At 51.6% G+C, this 19896-nt stretch overlaps 1 pseudogene; it reads right to left on the bottom strand.

The window, feature by feature from the left end:
* Positions 1 to 12953: 12953 nt before the first annotated feature.
* LOC149361791 (solute carrier family 22 member 7-like) lies at positions 12954 to 19565 on the bottom strand (annotated as a pseudogene).
* Positions 19566 to 19896: the final 331 nt, after the last annotated feature.

Raw genomic sequence — 19896 nt, 5'->3', positions numbered from 1 at the left:
ACAGTTCGTCGCGCGGCGTTGCCGCAGGCGGTGTCGTTGCCGAAAGATCCACTTTTGCACAAGAATATTGTCGTTGCTCGAATCTGGGAAGCATCCTCACTGGTATCATGGCTGTTTTGTATTTTCTTGTGCGAACGTGAGGCACGCCGAGCATGCCGGCCGGCCGGCCAGCCTAGATCCCGTCTGCCGGCGTCATAAAAAGGAGCTAATTGTGTTCTTGACGTAAAAAATAAACCCTGGGACTAGAAATATAAAAAAATGTGTCATTTTTGAGGATCGCTGACCACTACTGAGCTGCTGGTAAAGGTAACGACTGTGATACGAGCAAACGTTTTGCCACAACCGCCTCGCAGCTGCCGCTGGCCCGACGTTGAGGTCCGGCTCGCCTGGCGCCTGCTCGCTTCGCTGCTGAAGGCGTCGCTGAAAGTGACCATACCATTAGTTTATTGTGAGATGATGCTGTTGACTGTAAAGCGATGTGTAGAAAAGCCTTTTATTATAAGTCAGGCGACTTCCGAAGCGCCGCTGAATCCTGACGACGACGACAGCTCGCTCGCATCCGTCTTTCGGCAGAAAGTGCCGAAGGGTAACATCTTGCCGAACCCTGGCTTTGCAACCAACGACGCAGCACGGCCGATCTATTTTGACTGCGCATGCGACGGAGGTCACGACAGAATTCAGTAGTGCGGTGACTCCAAATCGCACCTCGATCCTCGATTAGGTTCGACAGCGGCGCCGGCGGAGTAAAACAAGCGGTACGAGCAGACGACAACATTGGAAACCGGAAGTGCAGTGCTAATTTCTGACACCCAACACACAATAACCACGTAAATATGCATATAAACGACAACTATCCTTGCTGAAATGCGAAATGTTTCCGAAAAGAGTAACAATGTGAAGTATCTAGAGCTATTTGATAAATGCATGATTTTACGTTGGCACCGCGAACCAATGATAAACCTGTGCTGGAGACGTAAAGAGTACTAAAATGGCGTAATGAGTACGGATTTGGGCGGAAGTTCACCGCCGCTGGTCGCTGCGAGTCTCGGGAGCTGTAGTTTTTGGAAATGTATTATAAATTATCTACTCGCTTTAGATATATTGTGCGCGGCATGAACGTTCAGTGGCCTACGCTCTACATACTGCAAGTATTTTTTTGGCAACCTCAGACACCCCTTTCTGGGATCCTTTAAGGGCAGAAGTTCAGCCGAGGTTACACGTAAATAAGAGAGCTGTTGGAAGATTAGCACTAGGTGCCCAAGGCAAAACCACAAAAGAGGCAGTACCAGGGGATATGGGCTGGGCATCGTTCGAAGCACTGAAGAACGCCATGAGGAAATTGGACGATAACAGGTTGGCAGCTAAGGTATTTAAATACTTATACAGAAAGAGCGTTGACTCACAGTGGCGGAAAATAACTAGAAAACTAACAAGTAAGTATGCCGGTCATGAGGACGGAGAAAGAAAGAGCATTTAATGACAGGTTAAAAACGCGGAAGCTAAAATTTGGATTAATTCAATGGAAAAGAAGCATAGTGTAGAACTATATCGTTACTGGAAACGGCAGATCAGGAAAGAATTTTTCTATGATAACTCAAGAGGCAGTGCCCTAGCCTTTGAAGCTAGGTCAGGGTGTCTTAGAACGCGCAGCTATAAAAAGAAGTTTAACGAACAAGATGACACATGTGCAGTGTGTGGTAGATCTGTGGAAACAATTCAACACCTCATACTCAAAGTTGATGGTATCCATCCAGATGGCGACGCTGGCACAGTCACTCTTCTTGAGGCCCTGCGGTTTAAAGATAACAATGGTCATGTAAATAAATCTGCAGTGGAAGTTAGCAAAAAGCGATTGCAGGATTGGTGGCTGAAAAGCAGACATGTGACATAACGTTAGACGTGTAGGAAACCGTAGTCAAACAAGATGGCGAATCTTAATGCGAATTAAGAACAGAGTTGAACAAAAATAATGAAAGAAAAGCTGAGCATGGTGGCAATTGCCACCACCCCGCTTTAAAGGGGACGCTCCCATCCATCCATCCATCCATCCATCCATCCATCCATCCATCCATCCATCCATCCATCCATCCATCCACCCATCCACCCATCCACCCACCCACCCACCCACCCACCCACCCACCCACCCACCCACCCACCCATCCATCCATCCATCCATCCATCCATCCATCCATCCATCCATCCATCCATCCATCCATCCATCCATCCATCCATCCATCCATCCATCCATCCATCCATCCATCCATCCATCCATCCATCCATCCATCCATCCATCCATCCATCCATCCATCCATCCATCCATCCATCCATCCATCCATCCATCCATCCATCCATCCATCCATCCATCCATCCATCCATCCATCCATCCATCCATCCATCCATCCATCCATCCATCCATCCATCCATCCATCCATCCATCCATCCATCCATCCATCCATCCATCCATCCATCCATCCATCCATCCATCCATCCATCCATCCATCCATCCATCCATCCATCCATCCATCCATCCATCCATCCATCCATCCATCCATCCATCCATCCATCCATCCATCCATCCATCCATCCATCCATCCATCCATCCATCCATCCATCCATCCATCCATCCATCCATCCATCCATCCATCCATCCGTCCATCCGTCCATCCGTCCATCCGTCCATCCGTCCATCCGTCCATCCGTCCATCCGTCCATCCGTCCATCCGTCCATCCGTCCATCCGTCCATCCGTCCGTCCATCGTTGGACGCGTGGTGCGGAAAGGTGGTTGACCTGGAAGTTCTTGCGCTAGAGTTCAAAACACACAAGGTGTGTCTACTACAGGGATTGTTTAGCGGTGCTAACTACCCTTTTATGGACGCGCAGCGTCTGTTCGGCGTTTAGCAAAGCTGGGACACACACCTTCTTAAGCCCAACCCACATGGCGATTTCCTGGCGAAAAAGCTGCGAAAGGCCGCCCGGCGGCGAACGCGGCAGCGTATCGCGTCTGTCAGACGTGTGGCGCTTCGGCTCCGTCATTTTTTGACAGGAGCCACGACTCAAGTCGTCGGACCTCATCAATTTTGCTCACTTTGGATTCGGCAAGCTGATCGGCATCCGTGGACACCAATTTCATTCAGGTGGGCTCAGTTTTTCAAATTTTAAAGCGGGTTTTCCTTCCCGCCTCCGGTGCCGACGATAAGCCTAACGGCTGCGCCGGCGTTCGGCTGCGAGGGAGCTCCTGCTTTCTGCAAGATGACGGAAACGCCCGTTCAACGCGGTTATGACCCGGACGCCATGTCTTGGTCGACCGTTCCCGTCACTGCGGAACCCAAATCGGCACCCGCGGACCCGATCCGCAATGAATCTCTCCTCCGTCTACTTGAGCGTCGCTCCAGACGAGAGGCCAAAATAGCGGCGGACGCCTCGGCAACCGCCGAAAATGCTACCCGCCAAGCTCCCGCCTCGCAAGCGGCGAAGGACTCCGGCCGTAAGGGCCGCAACCCAGTTACCAAGTGGAGGCCCAAGCCTTTACCAAAGTTTCAAAAGGACGACTTTGTCATCGTGATCAAGCCCCGGAAATCGTTCGCCATCCGGGACGCCTTTCAACACGGCGAGCTCGGTGCCGCGTTCGGCGCTTTCCTCGGGGCGCCTCAGGCAGCCGAGTTGAGCCTCCTTTTAAGCAAGGAACAAAATTTGATCCTCGCCAGCACCCGGAACGCTCACGTCGCAGACCGTCTTCTAGGCGACTTTTCTATCAAATCGACCAAAGGAGATGTGCCTCTCGCCGGCCATCTCAAAGAACACGAAGCGGACGTCTGCTATGGGGTCATTACGGTGGCCAACGAAGAGACGTCTGAGTCTCTCCAACCTTGCGTGCAGTGGAGGAGCGGCACTTTACTCGATATCCGAAAATTCGGCTCCTCAAACAAGGCTCGGCTCACTTTTGCCGGCACGGTGAGGCCTCGCTCGATACGTACATTACAATTCTGAGATTGTCACAGTGCACCAATATTTGCGCACTATTCCGGCCTGCAGTTTGTGTGGAACTGTCGGCCATCGGGCGGACTCTTGTCCCAACCCAACACAAGACAAGTGTGGCCTGTGTGGACAGCAGGCACCCATAAAAGAGGGGGTGCGGGCCCCTCACCAGTGTATGCCAAAATGTGTGGTTTGTGGTGGTGGCCATGCCACGAACTCGCGGGACTGCAGTGCTAAATATCGGCATACCAAGCTAGCCGCCCCTAAGGGCGGGAAATCCAGCGTGACGGGCAGGCAGCCACATCACCCTGGTAGCGTCGGCAGCGACGCTTCAAAACGACAGACGCCTACCAGCGGGAAGGACGTCAAGGGCTGTCAAGTGCCACCCCCGCCCCCACACGGCGGCCAGGAGAAGCAAGCCCGCTCCCAAGACAAGAGTGGCGCGGCCGGTTCCTGGGCCAACGCTGTCAAAAATGGCAAACAGGTGAGCGGTTCAGGCAGGGTTGCCTCCTCCTCCCACCCCCTCTCCCCTCCCCCCTCGCTCGGCGGCTGACGCTGAGCTCCACAACCTTGTAGCTTCTCTCCGGGCACAAAACGAGATGCTACTTGCCAAAATTGAAGCCTTAGAAGCTAAAACAACTCCCCCTCCCCCTAGTACCCCCGACACGGACGCTATGGAGAGCGAGACGGCGGTGGCGCCGGCTCTGGAACTTCCCTTGCCGAACTCGAAGCCCGTCTTAATGCCAAATTTGACACCCTGTTGGAAACTGCGATAGAACGCCTCATCACTAGAGTCATGGAGGCCATCCCCTCTATGATCGCTCAACACGTCGCGACTAACACCCGCCTTTCTCGAAGAACCGGTCCTCTTAAGGACGTATCTGGTCGGTCCTCCAGATTGTCCCGCCGAGTAAATGACCTTGACGATGACGAAGATAGCTGCCCCCTTCCAGTTGCTGAGCTTCAGCCCCTGGTATATGGCTCGGGGGCAACCTCACTTCCACCTCTCACTTCTAAATCTGAGCATGGCGGGACACCACCGGTGTAGGCGCTCCCCTCTTTCCAAATCGGCTTCCCCCATTACGATTACTCAATGGAACTGTCGGGGGCTCCGGTCCCGTTCCAAGCGGGCCGACCTCCGACTTTTCCTTTCAACCTTTCAGCATTTGCCTGCCGTAGTTGCCCTCCAAGAGCCAGGGAAAGGCGCCGTACTAACAAATTATACGACGTTCCAGCAGGACCCCTCGTCTTGTCTATTAGTCCATAGAAATTATACAGCCAACCAGGTCGACTTAGACATTCAACTTGAATACTCCTATGTAATGGTGACCCTCCTCCCACTCCGTAAACAGGACCCACCGCTACACATACTCAATGTATACTGCAATCCGAAATTGCCGAATGTATCATTTGCGGACCTCTTTAGCCGCGCACTGAGAGTTGCGGGTCGAGACCCCCTCCTGATTGTGGGCGATTTCAACGCTCCCGCTCGGATGTGGGGTTACTGCCGTGAAGAGAAGCGGGGACGCAAGTTGGCGGAGCTTGCGTCAACGCTGGGCCTCACTCTTCACACTGACCCAGTCCACCCAACTCGTATAGGCAACTCCGTGACTAGGGATACATGTCCGGACTTGACCTTCACCCGCAACATTCAATATGCAGACTGGGTCAACACCGAGGAAACCCTCGGCAGCGACCACTGCCTAATGAATACTACGATTAGGACCCTTCCTTTCGCGCGACCAACAACACTAGCCCGACTCCCAGATTGGACCAAGTTCAGGCAGAATTATAACAATGTCACACCCATACATGAGCAGGGCTACCAGTCTTGGTCACAACAATTGGTCTCTGGCCTTCGCTCCTCCGAAACTCAAATTCAGCTCTCAGAGGCGGTCTCGGATGTGGACAACCACCTGCTCCATCTCTGGGAGGCCCGGCATTGCCTCGTCCGTCGGTGGCGCCGGCAAAAGCACAACCTGAAACTTAAAGCTCGCATCGCCGAGCTCACTCAACGAGCGGCTGAGTATGCGGCCCAACTCGCCGACTCCAACTGGGTGGCCCGATGCAATACGGCCGCGCGGCAAATGTCCAGCCGGAACACGTGGCGACTCTTTCGCGCCCTAATTGACCCAACGCAAACACGCACGGAAACTCAAAAACACCTCCAAAGAGCAATACACAGCTTTCAGGGCAACACAAATCAATTGGCGCACAAGCTCCGGGACCAGTACTTGTGCACCACCCAGGACTCCCGCGGGCCGGCGCACTCTTATGCAGGTTCTGAGAACGTTGAGCTGGATCAACCGTTCCAGCTCCACGACCTGAAGGCGGCCCTGGCAAAAATGAAACGCGGCACCGCTCCGGGTCGTGACAAAATTACAGTCAAATTGTTAGCCAACCTCCCCGACCCAGCATACATGTCTTTATTGAATTACATTAACTCAATCTGGCTTGGGGAAGTGCCACTACCCATCGAGTGGAAGACCGCCCTGGTCACCTTCGTTCCTAAAGCTGGCAAGGCCATCAACACGGACAACCTCCGCCCCATCTCTCTGACTTCCTGTGTGGGCAAACTCATGGAGACGATGGTACGTGACAGGTTGTCCGAGTTCATGGAATCCAAACACCTTTTCGCAGACACCATGTTCGGATTTCGCCCACACAGATCTGCACAAGATGTCCTGCTACAACTCAATCGGGCTGTCCTCGACCCCGTGGAATGCCCTCACAATGACAAGGTCGTACTCGCCTTGGATTTGAAGGGTGCATTCGACAACGTTACCCACGAGATCATTCTCACCCACCTCTCTCAAACTAACTGCGGCAGAAATGCCTTTCAATACATTCGGCAATTTTTAACCGACAGACAATCTTACAGGATAAAGAACATGGCCCTTTTCATTTAGGAACCAGGGGTACACCCCAGGGTGCGGTGCTCTCTCCTCTCTTATTCAATTTGGCTATGATGCGCCTACCGGCCCAGCTGGATGCTGTCGCCGGTGTGCAGCATGCGCTGTATGCTGATGACATCACCCTGTGGGCCACGCACGGTTCCCTTGCAGACATTGAGGCTAACCTGCAGGAGGCGGCGACCATAGTGGACCGTTATGCTCGCCGCTGCGGCCTCCAATGCTCCACCCAAAAGTCTGAATTTGTGCACATACGCCCCTCACCAAAGTGCACAGCCAAAATTTCATTGTCTCTTGAGACAGGTTTAATCCCTGAAAATATCGAAGTCCGGGTACTGGGGCTCTTTATACATCAAGACAGACGGTCAGAAACAACATTGGCCAAACTCCGTCAGGTGGGGGACCAGGTGGGCCGCTTGGTCCGCCGGGTTTCTAACAAGCGCGGGGGGTTACGATGTAAGGACGCCTTGCGGCTGGCGCATGCATTTGTAACCAGTCGAATTCTATATTCGACTCCATACCTCCACCTGCGGAAGCAAGACGAGGATTCACTCGAAGTCATCCTCCGCAAAATTATTAAGCGGGCTCTAGGCCTCCCCGTGACCACCTCCAACAAGCGCCTCCTGGGCCTAGGCATGGTGAACACATTTCGGGAGCTCCGGGAAGCCCACTTGACTAACCAATTACACACGTCTCTCGAAGACATCGTCGGGTCGCCGCCTCCTTGCCCGGCTACACATCCGACATACCACTCTCATGGAAGAGCGCGTACGTATTCCATCCCAGTGGAGATGCGCCCTCCACGTGCGCCTTCTTCCCGCGAACATGAACCGTGAGGACCATAATGGCCGGCGCCTGGCGCGGGCGGAAGCCCTGGCCCGCCACTATGGATCGAAACCCGGCGTATTCTACGTGGATGCCTCAGGCCCCCACCATGGGGGATGGTACACAGCCGCAGTCGTCCACCAATCCAAAACAGTGAACGGCCTTACTTTCCGAGCCCGTGACATAACACACGCGGAGGAGGTCGCCATTGCGTTGGCTGCATCTGATTCCAATTCAAAAACAATTATTTCCGACTCGCGAGGGGCATGTCGGAACGTCGAGCAGGGCTGGGTACCGTATCTAGCCTACCGCATTCTTCAAAACAGCGTCTACACCGGTGACCCCGCGCACCGGCGTATCCTTTGGGCTCCCGCTCACATGGGCCTTGAGGGAAATGAGGCAGCTGACGCCGCCGCCCGCGCGCTCTCTCACCGGACATTCCCCTCCGACCCTGACGATCAGGAACTCGAATTTATTCCAGCTTACACCTTCAAAGACATCGTTTTACTCTATCAATCTGGCCATGGTCTTTATCCCCGCCCGTGTAAAGGTCTGTCAAAGGCGGAGGAGCGGCTTCTGCTCCGCCTGTATACTAATACTTTGCTGTGCCCGGCAGCTCTGAAACACTTCGACCCTTCTTTCTCGGGCAGCGTTCCGCACTGTGCGGAGAAGTCTTCGGACATCTACCACATGGTGTGGGCCTGCCCCTCCAACCCTGCTATCCCCCCTCACCCCAACCCAACCCGGGAGGACTGGGAGGCGGCCCTGCTCGGCTGCTCTGACCTGCAGGCCCAACGGGCCTTGGTCGCGCGAGCCTGGGCGGCGGCCGCTGCCACTGGGGTCCCGAACTAGGGACCTCCACCTAGTATTTGTAAGGGCTGGCCCCCTCTGGGTCAGCTCATGCATAACCTCCTGTATTATACCTGTACATAAATGTTATCCACCACCACCACCGGCGGCGGCCGCTTGGCCGCAGGTGGCCGTTCGCCGCCGATCAAGCCGTGCTATACTCCGTTTCATACATAGCTGTCAACGCAGCCAAGGCTGCGGCGCCTGTTCGCGCTCCTCGTCCGCATCGTAATGTAGTGCGTCGAAAGTGAAGAGAGTAATGAACTCAAAATTAAAGTAAATGTTGGTTGATATTGCAGTATAATGATAATGGTGTTTTATTTTGCAAAAAGATTGCTTTTTATTTAATGTTCTTCAAAACAGAGTGCCTTAGTTTTCTGGGTTTTTTTCGGCTCCTCCTGTATCAGGTTTTCGCAGCTAGGCCGGCCGGCGATGTCGTCTGCTTTCGTCTTTCGGTTTCCGAGTGTGCGAAAATGGCACCGCTATCGCCTACTCGCTTGTTTTCTTCGCCCACTGCGGCTTCAAAAACATCTCCTGCTCGCCTGTTCTCCAAGCTGAAGTCTGCGAAAATTTCGAAAGACTCCAAGCAGGTTATTGTCAACGTTTACCCTGGCGTAAGGAAGCGCTTCCCGGAGAAGAATGTGCGTGAAGTTCTCGAAACTGTGGGCAAGATGACCGGGGTGAGACCTCGGACAGTTGCGAGGTTCAAGAAGGAAGGTCTCGCTACTGGAATAAGATCACCGCAAACACGACCTAGCAAGGTGACCATATCTAGCTCTCGCAGTGTTAAATATGAGAGCTCTGCAGGCAACGCCATCCGACTCAAGTTACATCGTATGTATGCCGTACACTACACTGCCTTTTCCCTTCGAGACAAGTAAACAGCGCTGTGTTTTTCAAAGTAGGTATTAGAGTTTGACAGTTTCGAGTTTCTACCTAATGAATCTTTTAAGAAAAATAAAAAAATAAAAAACCCACCCGAGCCGGGAGTCGAACCTAGGCCCTTTGTAAAATGAACATAGAGGCGCGCGCTTCGTACCACTCAGCCACGACGCGAGGTGGAAGATACATTTTGCTTGTTTTTTGCAGCGGACTACTTCCGTACCTTTGGCAGCGTTGACAGCTATGTATGAAACGGAGTATAGAAACGTTCGCCTGGCGGGAAGCCGCTCGCCGGAAGCGGCGAAGCGAGCTGTCAGCGCGAACCAATGAGGGCGCTCTGCTCCCGCATCTAGCTTCCACCCGCTAGCTTCCGCCCGTCGATCGGTCCAGACCGATTTCCGCCGCGCTGCGACAATTATGGCGGCACCCTTCGAAGCCAGACCGCTCGCTTTGGACTGAATTCTCGTTATTGCTGCCCTTTTCAGAGCGTTCACTGGCCGTAAATGGAGCACCGGTCTTTCGCTTCGTCTCACCTTGCCAATAAAAAACGTATAAGTGATAAATTTGAGTTATTTTTTTATTTAAAGTGACAATTCTGTCACTTCTAGGCTTAAGAGGAGAGTCGGTTTGTTTACAGCTATGGTTCCTGTCCCGAGAAGGAGATGGCGCCACTATAGGCTGAGTTTATTTTTGCGTCTCTGCTAGCATACGCTGATCTAAACGCGGGAATACGCCCTTTAATAAACAATGGCTTTAGAGTAAGTTTAAAAGTCTTTTTTTTTTCTGTTGCAGCTAAAATTAAGGCCATGCCATTATTAGCAAAACTGAAATCGAGACGAGGGCGGTCTGGTGGCGGTCGCCTGTTTTTCGCCGTATGTGGTGCAGCACGGCGACAGCGCGGCGGCGCTCCGCCAGGCCGCATGAAATTCGCAGCGTCAGTTCGCTGCATGTGGGTCGGCCTTTACGCTGCCGGCGTGCGCGTTGTCATTGCGCCACGGCATTAGTAAGATGAGAGCGATCGGGCGACGGCTCTTAGCCGGTAACACGAGTAATGTCATTTGGCACTTTTGAAGGCCCGCACAGAGTTGTTTGACCCGCGGCGTGCCGGTGCCTTTAGCGATTGAACGGAGAACTTCACATAGGTCGCTTCACGTTCGAGCTCATGTTCTTTCTGTTCGCAATGGATCCCCGGCAATGTTCGCCTGAGTTCTCAACAGCTTGAGCTAACAACACTTTGTGCTCAATACGAACGGAATGTCATGCAGCTCTGGAGCAGCGCGAGAAAGGAGTGCATAAAAAAACCACGGCAATTACCCCGCGGGAGGCTCTGATGGTCGTTTGCGGACTCATCGCAAGCCGTAGACTAGAATTAAAGAAGCCTCTCATTCTGGCTCCACAGTGCGTATCAGGAAGGAGGAGGAGGATATAGAAGAGGAAAGGCAGGAAATTTTCTAGCAGCGAAACTGGCTACAATAAACGTTCCACCTTGATCAATTCACCTTGGGTAATTCTCCAGAACAAACTGGACTAATAATGAGAAATTGTTTTATTTTGCTGCAATTCTTATTGCCAAAGCTGACGTTTGTTTATTTTTGTTTAACGTGAATGTTGTCATTATGTTTATGAAGTGATTTTTATTTTGTTTGTGCAGCAATAATTTTCTGTGAAGAGCTGTGGGTGTAATTCAATTTAAGAAAAAACCAATATTAATAAGCCATTTAATGCACCAAAGCCGCACGTGGGTACGTGAGATGCCGAAAAAGCTTCGCATTAGTTTCCGCCAACAACTTTGCTTTCTTACGCCCTCTTGCAACGCACTGCACACGAGTAGCTTTCATTTCGCCTTCAGTCAATGTCGTCCCCCGGCCAGGAATTGCTCCCGTGAATTTGGTTTGGTCTGGTTTGGTGTATTGGGGTTTAACGTCCCAAAGCGACTGAGGCTATTGGAGACGCCGTAGTGAAGGGCTCCGGAAATTTCGACCACCTGGGGTTCTTTAACGTGCACTGACATCGCACAGCACACAGGCCTTTAGAATTTTGCCTTCAAGAAATTCAGCCGCCGCAGCCGGGATCGAACCCGCGTCTTTCGGGTAAGCAGCCGAGCGCCGTAACCACTGAGCCACCGCAGCGGGGCCGTGAATTTGGTCTCAGCAGCCGAATGTTCAAGGGAAAAAGAATGGCAGAACACGGAAACTGTGTTGCCGTCAATAAAAATGATACATATTCTGCAACCCATTGGTTGGGCGCTTCTGGAATCTTAGCGCACCCTTAATAGATTAAGACTTCAAACATTCTGAGGTTTATCTGGACTCGGAGTGAAATGGTGTGATTGTGCACGAACAGAGATAGCGCCTGTGGTGAGAGGAGATATATTTCTTCATGTTTTACAGAAAACTCATCAGTAAGGAGAAGCGACCGCTCGTGCGTGACTAAAAATAACTAAAACAGTACCCGATAAACAAAAGCTAGGCTCTGAGAACTGAAGTAGGCTGGATACACCAGGTCATGCCGGTTTGTAGACCACAGCGAACTAATCGTAACAGCTCATTTATTAAGCGCTGTTCAAGCATGCCAATAGTTGTTTCGAAAATATAAAGACTTTGTATACAGCCAGGACTTTTTTTTTCCGAGCATGTCCGCAGGCTGTGCAAATGGATGAAAGAAATAAATGTGAACAATATAATTCCACACGGTGCAATGGTGTCTACTCTAAAGGACACCTCAGTTCAAAGGAAGTTACCCTCAAGAATCAAAATTAATGGCTGGTGCATGTATGGTAACGAAGATCAGGGCTAGCTCTTTTTACCTGTGATCTAAAATTGTGGAATTTGAAGTGCACGAGTGTGCGACAATTTCGGTTGGTTGTGAAAGTAAGCACCTAGTGCGAAATGCACACTATGTGCACGGGGTGGTCACGTGTTCCGGCCCCGCCTAGCGGCCACGCGTTTCGGGGGGCACATTAAAACTCGCTAATCTTGCTTCAATTTGTCGAGAGTGTCATTTTAATAACATTGGGGAACTGCGAAAACAAACTAAAGGAGCAAAGGGATGCAGTTTTTCTCTTCATAGGAATGGTACAAAAGGAATCAGTCAGTGATAACACTGTTTAGGAGAAAGAATTACACACGACGTAGTACTCTCTGAGATATGAAAGGCCAGACCAGCACGTAATACAATGTTTTCCAGGTCTATTACCATCGGTAGGGTGAAAGAATTTAAAGTTGCGCAGTTAAAACCCCAGCAGAACTGAGAGTTCCTGGTTTTTGTGACCCATAATGCACATTAAAGGTTTATCAGAAAACATTCCATACCTCACTAGCTTTTCAAGGATATATCACGGCTTCCAGTTCTCTACGCATTAGTTAGTGTTCCGTTTACTGTAATTAGACTCCAATCGGCCCACATAGAAATTAATAGGGCAGAAAACTACGGTTAATTTTAAAAGAGTCATTCTCGGCATATTTTATCCCAACGCATATTAAGGATGCTCAGCATAGCTTAAGAGCCTATTAATAATGTTTGGGGGTGGCGGGCGCAGAAACAATGGGCGAACGTTCCGTCACAGATCTGGGTTCCATTTTGTTCGCCCCGGAACGCTTCGGCGTGCCCTTTGGACGTCCGCGGTCCGGGCTCCGGCGCTTTTGCTTTTTGGGGCTCGGCGTGGCCGCCAACGATTCTTTCAGGGCTTTTTTCTGCTCTTCTGGACTCAGCGCAACGGGCGAAGAACGCTTAGTTGTTTTTGTGTTGAGGAACACTTCTGGGAGCCATTGAACCGACAAAGCGGTAAGAAGCATAAGAGCCGCCAAGGCTGCTTCCATGGCGGCAGAGTCAGGCACGCCCTTGAACGCGCACAGGAACGAACTCAGGAGTGCTCCCAGGCGCCCGACTGTGTAGGAGACACAAAGGCCGGTGCTCCGAATGGAAATAGGGAACACTTCTGCTGTGTAGCCGTAGCAGATGGCAAGGGCACCGCTGCAGAGGCACAAGACAAGACTGCGGAGAGAGGGAATCAGTGCAGAAAGGGCTAGGAAACTGGCGGCGAAGTAAGCGGCGGCGCCAACAGCGACGGAGGAAAGTGCAGCGGTTAGCGTTTCACGTTGGCCTTTCTTGGAAAGCAGCCAGCATATGCCAAAGAAGATGAGCCCATGCAGGCCGAAGTGGGCCGCTTTGTTCTGGCCACCTTTCCTCACCGCCATAATTGCAAGGTTGTAGTAGACGAAGGTGGGGTTGAACCATGCGATGGCGACTGAGACCGCCTGGCGGTGAAAGACAGCGGCCTGCAGAGCTTCTTCCGTCGTAGTGCGTCTAGAAGAGGCGGAAACTGAGGTGGAATGCGCCTGGTCCTTCGGCCTGATCTGCTGCCTGAGTCGCAGGAATGCTTGCTTGGTCTTTGTAACGTCAAGTCCATTTATTTTTGCCGCAGGGAGGACATGTTACGCCATGCGTAACTGCGACGTGGCTATCAGCCAGCTGGGCGACTCTCCCAGTAAACTGCACCAGACCAGCAGCAGCATCGTTGGTAGCAGGAGAACTGCCTGCGCTAGTTCCCATGACGGATGGAATATCTCACTAGCTCTAGTAGCATCAAAGGAACTGTGCCTCCGATGGATGTCGCCCCCAAACTGTACAGGGCACGCCGCTCGTTTTTGGTCACCTCGAAAATCAGGGTAAACAACATGAGGGCAGTTGCACTGGCAGATCCGGCGACCACGAAGCGAGCCATCAGAAAAAGTGGGAATGACTGCGAACCGGCGGCGCACAGGCTGGCGCCGAGGAGTGTTCCAGCGGCCGCCATAAGGACCGCTTTTCGGCCAAACCGATCAGACATCGGGCCTGCGACGGGGGCGAAGACCGCGGGGCCAAGCATGAATACGGAAGAGGACAGGCTGAGGAGCCACTGGCGGTCGCGCACGAAGTCCCAGCTGCTGACGATGGTGTCCTTGGCGTAGCCGATGTCGTATTCCCAAACTTGACAGCGTACCACATGGCGTTCTTCATCGGGATCTTCCTGTTGTGATGAAAATGGGCACACATAATGGCGTTAGTACATTGCTCGTCTATTATGGTTTACTTTTTTGCTCAGTAGGCATGCTGATTTTTTCCTACCTTACAGTACCTGGGAATGGCCGGTTAACCTAATAAATTAAAAAAAAACTGCAACAGGGTTGGCTTGTGGGAGTATATCAGGCTGATCGCAACTGCCGCTTCAAGGCCTTCAACAATCGCATCAGCGGAAAAAAAAAACACGCGCAAAGCTTTCTTCGGTTCTGGCTTCAGGCATTCCAATGACACCTAGGAAAGTTACCTAAGGATGTCTCTCAACTGTAAAGGAATCAGACATAACGTCAAGGGAGCACAGAAACTACTCATATTGGTAAGCCTCGCCAGATTTTGGGATGCTAAAAAGGTTGGAAGGAGCTATTGAATAAATTCATTGAGATGAATTCATTATCATGCTTAACCCATATCAGCGCCATTCTTGCCAAGAATTAATTGGCCACAGAGCATGCGGGTATAACTCCTCGCGAATCTAGATGAAATAGACTTCTATTATTGCCGATGATGCGTAGAATGTTATAATCGCAACCACTCATATGTCCTGATTCGATCAGCTGCTTGAGCAGTAGGGGCTGCTATACCCTGCGTCATTTTTTTGGCTTACATTTGCAACCTTTGCACTTCTGTGGCTTATACTTCTGCTGCCGGAACGCCACGGTGGCTCACTGGTTAAGGCCGGCGCTCGGCTGCTGACCCGAAAGACGTGGATTCGACCTCGGCGGCGGCGGCCGAATTTCGATGGAGGTCAAATTCTGGTGACCCGTGTACCGTGCGATGTCAGTGCCCGTTAACGAAATCCAGGTGGTTCATATTTCCGGAGCCCTTCAATACGATGTCCCTTACAGCCTGAGTCGATTTGGTACGTTAAACTCCAATACACCAATAATCCAACTTTTGTTGCCTGGATTTAAGGTTAGCTAATGACTTCTGATGGTAAGGAAACGAATGTTCTCGCGCGTGTTGCCTTACCCACATTTCGCTTTAACTGGCGGTCCACTTTGGATCAGGTGACAACGCGCTCCCCCTGAATGTGTCCCACTGTCCGCACTCCCCGTTCGCTTTGTGGCGTCGCTGCAACCACGTCTTTCACCTCAGCCGATGCAGACTTTTTCTCTCGCGGGACACGGTTACAGCACTCGGTGGCCACACAAACACACCCGACGGAACAATTTGCTAATGACACTCACTGGTCACGCACTGAGATAAAACATCGCGATGAGCTGTGCTTTGTTCACTATAGATGTTTTAACGCCACATCGTTAAGAAGCTCGTGTGGCAGAAAATACGGCGTGGCCGTAGACGTCGTAGACATTGAGCAAAAAAAAATTGAAGGGGAACTTAAGTTCCGCCTTAACGTTATGACGCAATAGAGCAAAGAGTTTATTCCTATATATGCATAAGGTCACTCTTTACTTTATATTCATAGCATCCTGGGAATCCTCACGCCCCTCCTGGCACAGTGGTGCGACGGTTAAGCGACGCGCGACTGTTCGATGGCAGTTGAACATAGCGGCGGGCGTTGTGCCGCCCAGGTTGCTCTTCTCGAGCGACAAATCATCAATTTAACTGCCACTTGCCACGGTGGGTAGTTTGTTCACTGCCCGGTGGGCAGGTTGTGATGACGCCGTAAGGTCACGTGACGTAGGTGGGAAACCTGGACCCTAGGTTGCTCTCTGCGGAGCACCTACCAGAGCCGTGCCTCGGATTTGTCGCTCAAAACGCCCACTCCGACAACGCCGAGACGAACAGCGCCGACACCAGACTTTCTGGTGAACGGTGCCTCGAACGCTATCGGGTTAAAGTCAGCACAATGTTCTCATTGGACACCCTCGCACAGAAACAAGCGGCGTCCTACTGTTTTTCGTGGAATAGCGAAGTCAAGATTCAGCAAAAAGAAGCGCGAATCTTCTTTTTTTTTAGCGGGAATATGCAGCCGCCGCCGCGAGGCACACCAACAGTGGCTCCTCCATCCGTGATTGGTCAAGAGGTCGTGACGTAACACTTAGGGACGAAGAAGCTGCATAAATTGTAGAGAAACCTGGGAAGCCCTGCTGCGGAGCGAGGCCCCTGCTTCACAACAACAAGCCATCCGTCTGGAGGAAGAAGCCGCGAGGAATCAAGACCTCTTCGCCTGCTTCTAACCGCGGAGGTCCCGGCCCCCGTCACCAAGGCCTGCGTGCTGGGGACAGGGAGTAGGGGGCTTCCTTATATGGCGGAAAATAAAGTTATCATCATCATCAGAGAAGCTGCGTGTGGGATAAGACGCTAGGCTTCGTGCAGACCCCAGCTTTCCGTGCTGTTGCAAAAGCGATTATATCTACTGTTTTTTCGCTAACCTCTAAAGGAAAGTTTTGTCATTCCATGAATCGCTTGAAACCAAAAAAATTGGCTTTGGTTTGACCAATGGCCACCCTGAGTAGTATTGCGGAAGCAACGGCGCCCCAATCGCAGCGGCAGCGGCATGTCAGGGGGCACTTTGACTGTCTAAAGTGCGTAGAGGCGGAAGCGTTTTCCTCACCCCTTTGACTGCCTCTCTGGCACTGTTGACGTCACCACTGGTTGACATCACACATAATTAATGAATAATTAGTAAGTAATGAAAACCTACTAATCAATGACTAATTACCTAAGACTAAATACAACTTAACTGCTAAATAATTGCCCTTAAGCTTCGCCTTCAGGAGGGGAACGCGACAGCGTGTTGTAGCGCTGCCAGATAGTCCACGGAACGCCACCACCCGTTCGGCGCGATGGCTTTCCATTTGAACGCAACGCATTTTGAGGAAAGGAAATGGGGCAGTAATTCTCTGTCATCTCGGTGGACACCTTAACTGCACCGTACAGGAAGGGAGGAAGTGGGAGTGAAAGAAAAAAGGGGGGCCGTAATAAAGAAAATTAAAATTGTATTCGAGGAAAAAAAATTACGCAGCAACTGTTTCACATTCGCTCCTTGCGCATGCCAGTTGGGGCTCTCCGGGGCTCCGCGAAATCGCTCACACCTAGCGTGTGAGCGCCAACGCCTAGCCCAAGCATGAGAAAAATCTCAGCTCTTACACACGCACAACACGGGGCGCGAACTATACGCAAGCGAATTATTACCTTCAGATCTCTCGTGCCCCGCCCACAGGAATGTCTTGGAAAAAGAAAAGAATGACCCAGAACACCGCTGATGTCTAAGTGAGCGGAGCGCGGGGCCGAGCACTGCTAGGCGTGTGACCACAAGATAGCCTTAGACGGAACTATTACGATGGTGAGCAAGCCAAATTCACGCACAAGGCTACATGAGAACGTCAGGCACATGCCACGAGCGAAAGCATCGCGCTGATCAAACACGACTTCCGACACAAGAGTGAGCTCTTCTCAATAGCCGATCCACTAGCGAATAATAGCACTGCTAATGGGTTACGCGAAGCTTAGTGCACAGGTCTGTAGTGCGTCCACTTGCGCAAAAAAAGAAGGAATCACGCAAGTGCAGCCCAGCGCTGAAGCTGTTTGTCCGTTCATCGTGCGGTCATTCTTTGAGGACTCATCACTGACAACACTTGACGCAAAACGGCACACACAAAGCGAATTGAACTGACGTGAAATATAAAAGTGAACTGTCGTAAAACAATACAATTATAACTAGAAATATAAACCATTACCTCAGTTTTCCTGTTCTAGCAGAGGTGCTTATGGCCATGGTGAGGCGCATCTCATAGAGAAAATTCAAAGAACAGTGTCGTGGTTAAACCGTGCCTCCTTTACACAAAGCCCTATAGATCGCATTAAAGACAAGCTCTGCATGCAGCCGCTCTGAAGAAAGTACTTCGAGCAGTGTACGCTTGCTAATCTCTGCTTGAAACTCTGCCCCTTCACAGTTGATAGAATCTTTTCAACCATTTTATTCATAGAGGCTTCCACAGCAGTCACTATGGCCTGAGAAATAGATGCATCTAGTGAGACACTTGAAAGGGCTGCCACACCCGCATAGCCGTGCGCTCTTTCTTGAATTTCGATTATGGCTTCACGCCGCGAACAGCGTTTGCGGTAAATTAATTCAATAATTTGGTATTCACGAGCCCGAGAAGGGCAATCTAAGGAATTTGCTGCATGAGCACCACTGCAAAGACAACACTTGTCGTCCTGTTCGGTGCATGCAGTCGATGCATGGTCATTGCCGCATTTGCGACACCGCAAGGTGGACTTTCCAACACCAGCACTACGACCATCTCGCCAGCAGTTGTTACATTGGAGTGACTTAGATGGAAGAGGATCGACACGGAATATTAACGGTCATGCTTTAATTTCTGACGGGCAGGTAGTAGCCGCGAAAGTGGCAATGACTGATTCAGTTGGTATCCGCACATTATTCACCTGCCGGCTACATCGATACACAGCAACGCCTGCCGCGGAGAGAAGGTCGCGGGTAAGCGACTTCGTGCCCTTCCGGGCATTTTTTCGGTAGGTTCGAGTTTTGTGTGTACGGCAGGATTAAGGAAATCCTCTCGGTGCTTCATCAGCTTCAGATGCGGTAACCACATTAAAAATGGGAAAAAACTGCACCGGCAACACTATCGAAACCTGGCTTCAGAAAATTATTTTGATGAAACAAATTCCCGTTTCCTCACCGAAATCGCCGGATCATATACGGTGCACCGGCTGTACTGCCCGTCTGCCTCGATGGGAGTGGCCGCGTTCCTCCACATGTCCAAGGAGAGGTGCCGTAGCTCCTCAGGGCGGCGGCACCAGTGATCCACGGGTCGGCCGATGATGATATAGGCGAACGCGTGCAGCATATAAACAACCATACCGAGCGCGGCGCAGCAGGCGACGAGGCGCTGGAAGTTCCCATGGCCCAAGATGGCGTAAAGCCTGTTTTGAATGGCCGCCGCAGAGTCTGTTGCCAGGGCCCCTTGAAGAGGACCGAGCTTCAGTTCGTCGCTTCCTGCTTCTGGGGAACGTGCTTCGCCTCGGACACTGGTCTTGTCGTTGGGACTGTGGGCTGCAGGGGAAGGTGCGAGAGCAATTGTCGGTGCCGGAGAAACATTCGATCTCTGAGGAGACTTAGGAGACGCAGCCATCGTTATTGTTGTTGTTGTTGCTCACCTCATGGGATGCCGCATACCCACTCTCGGCACTCTTCTTCTTCTTCATCTTTTCTCTTGAGGTATGCGCATAGCGCGACCAATGTGGGCAGCGGTGACTTTTCTTACGGTTTACAATCCCATATCACCGTTACTAGAGTAATCTAGTAACGTTGATCCCATATATACCCTTATATATATATATAATGCCGCGTCTACAACAATAGCCGCTCGGCGGCTGTTCGGCACGCAGCTCGTGCGCCACGTGGTTCGCTGCTGAAGAAGACGAAGCTCGACGTTCCATCCTGGCCGTCTCGGTGTGCGCTGG

The sequence above is a fragment of the Amblyomma mixtum genome, chromosome 2, assembly GCF_055824585.1.
Source record: "Amblyomma mixtum isolate Tamu chromosome 2, ASM5582458v1, whole genome shotgun sequence".
Lineage (NCBI taxonomy): Eukaryota > Metazoa > Arthropoda > Arachnida > Ixodida > Ixodidae > Amblyomma > Amblyomma mixtum.
Note: the sequence above shows the minus strand (reverse complement) of the source record. Positions and strands in the feature narration are given on the sequence as shown.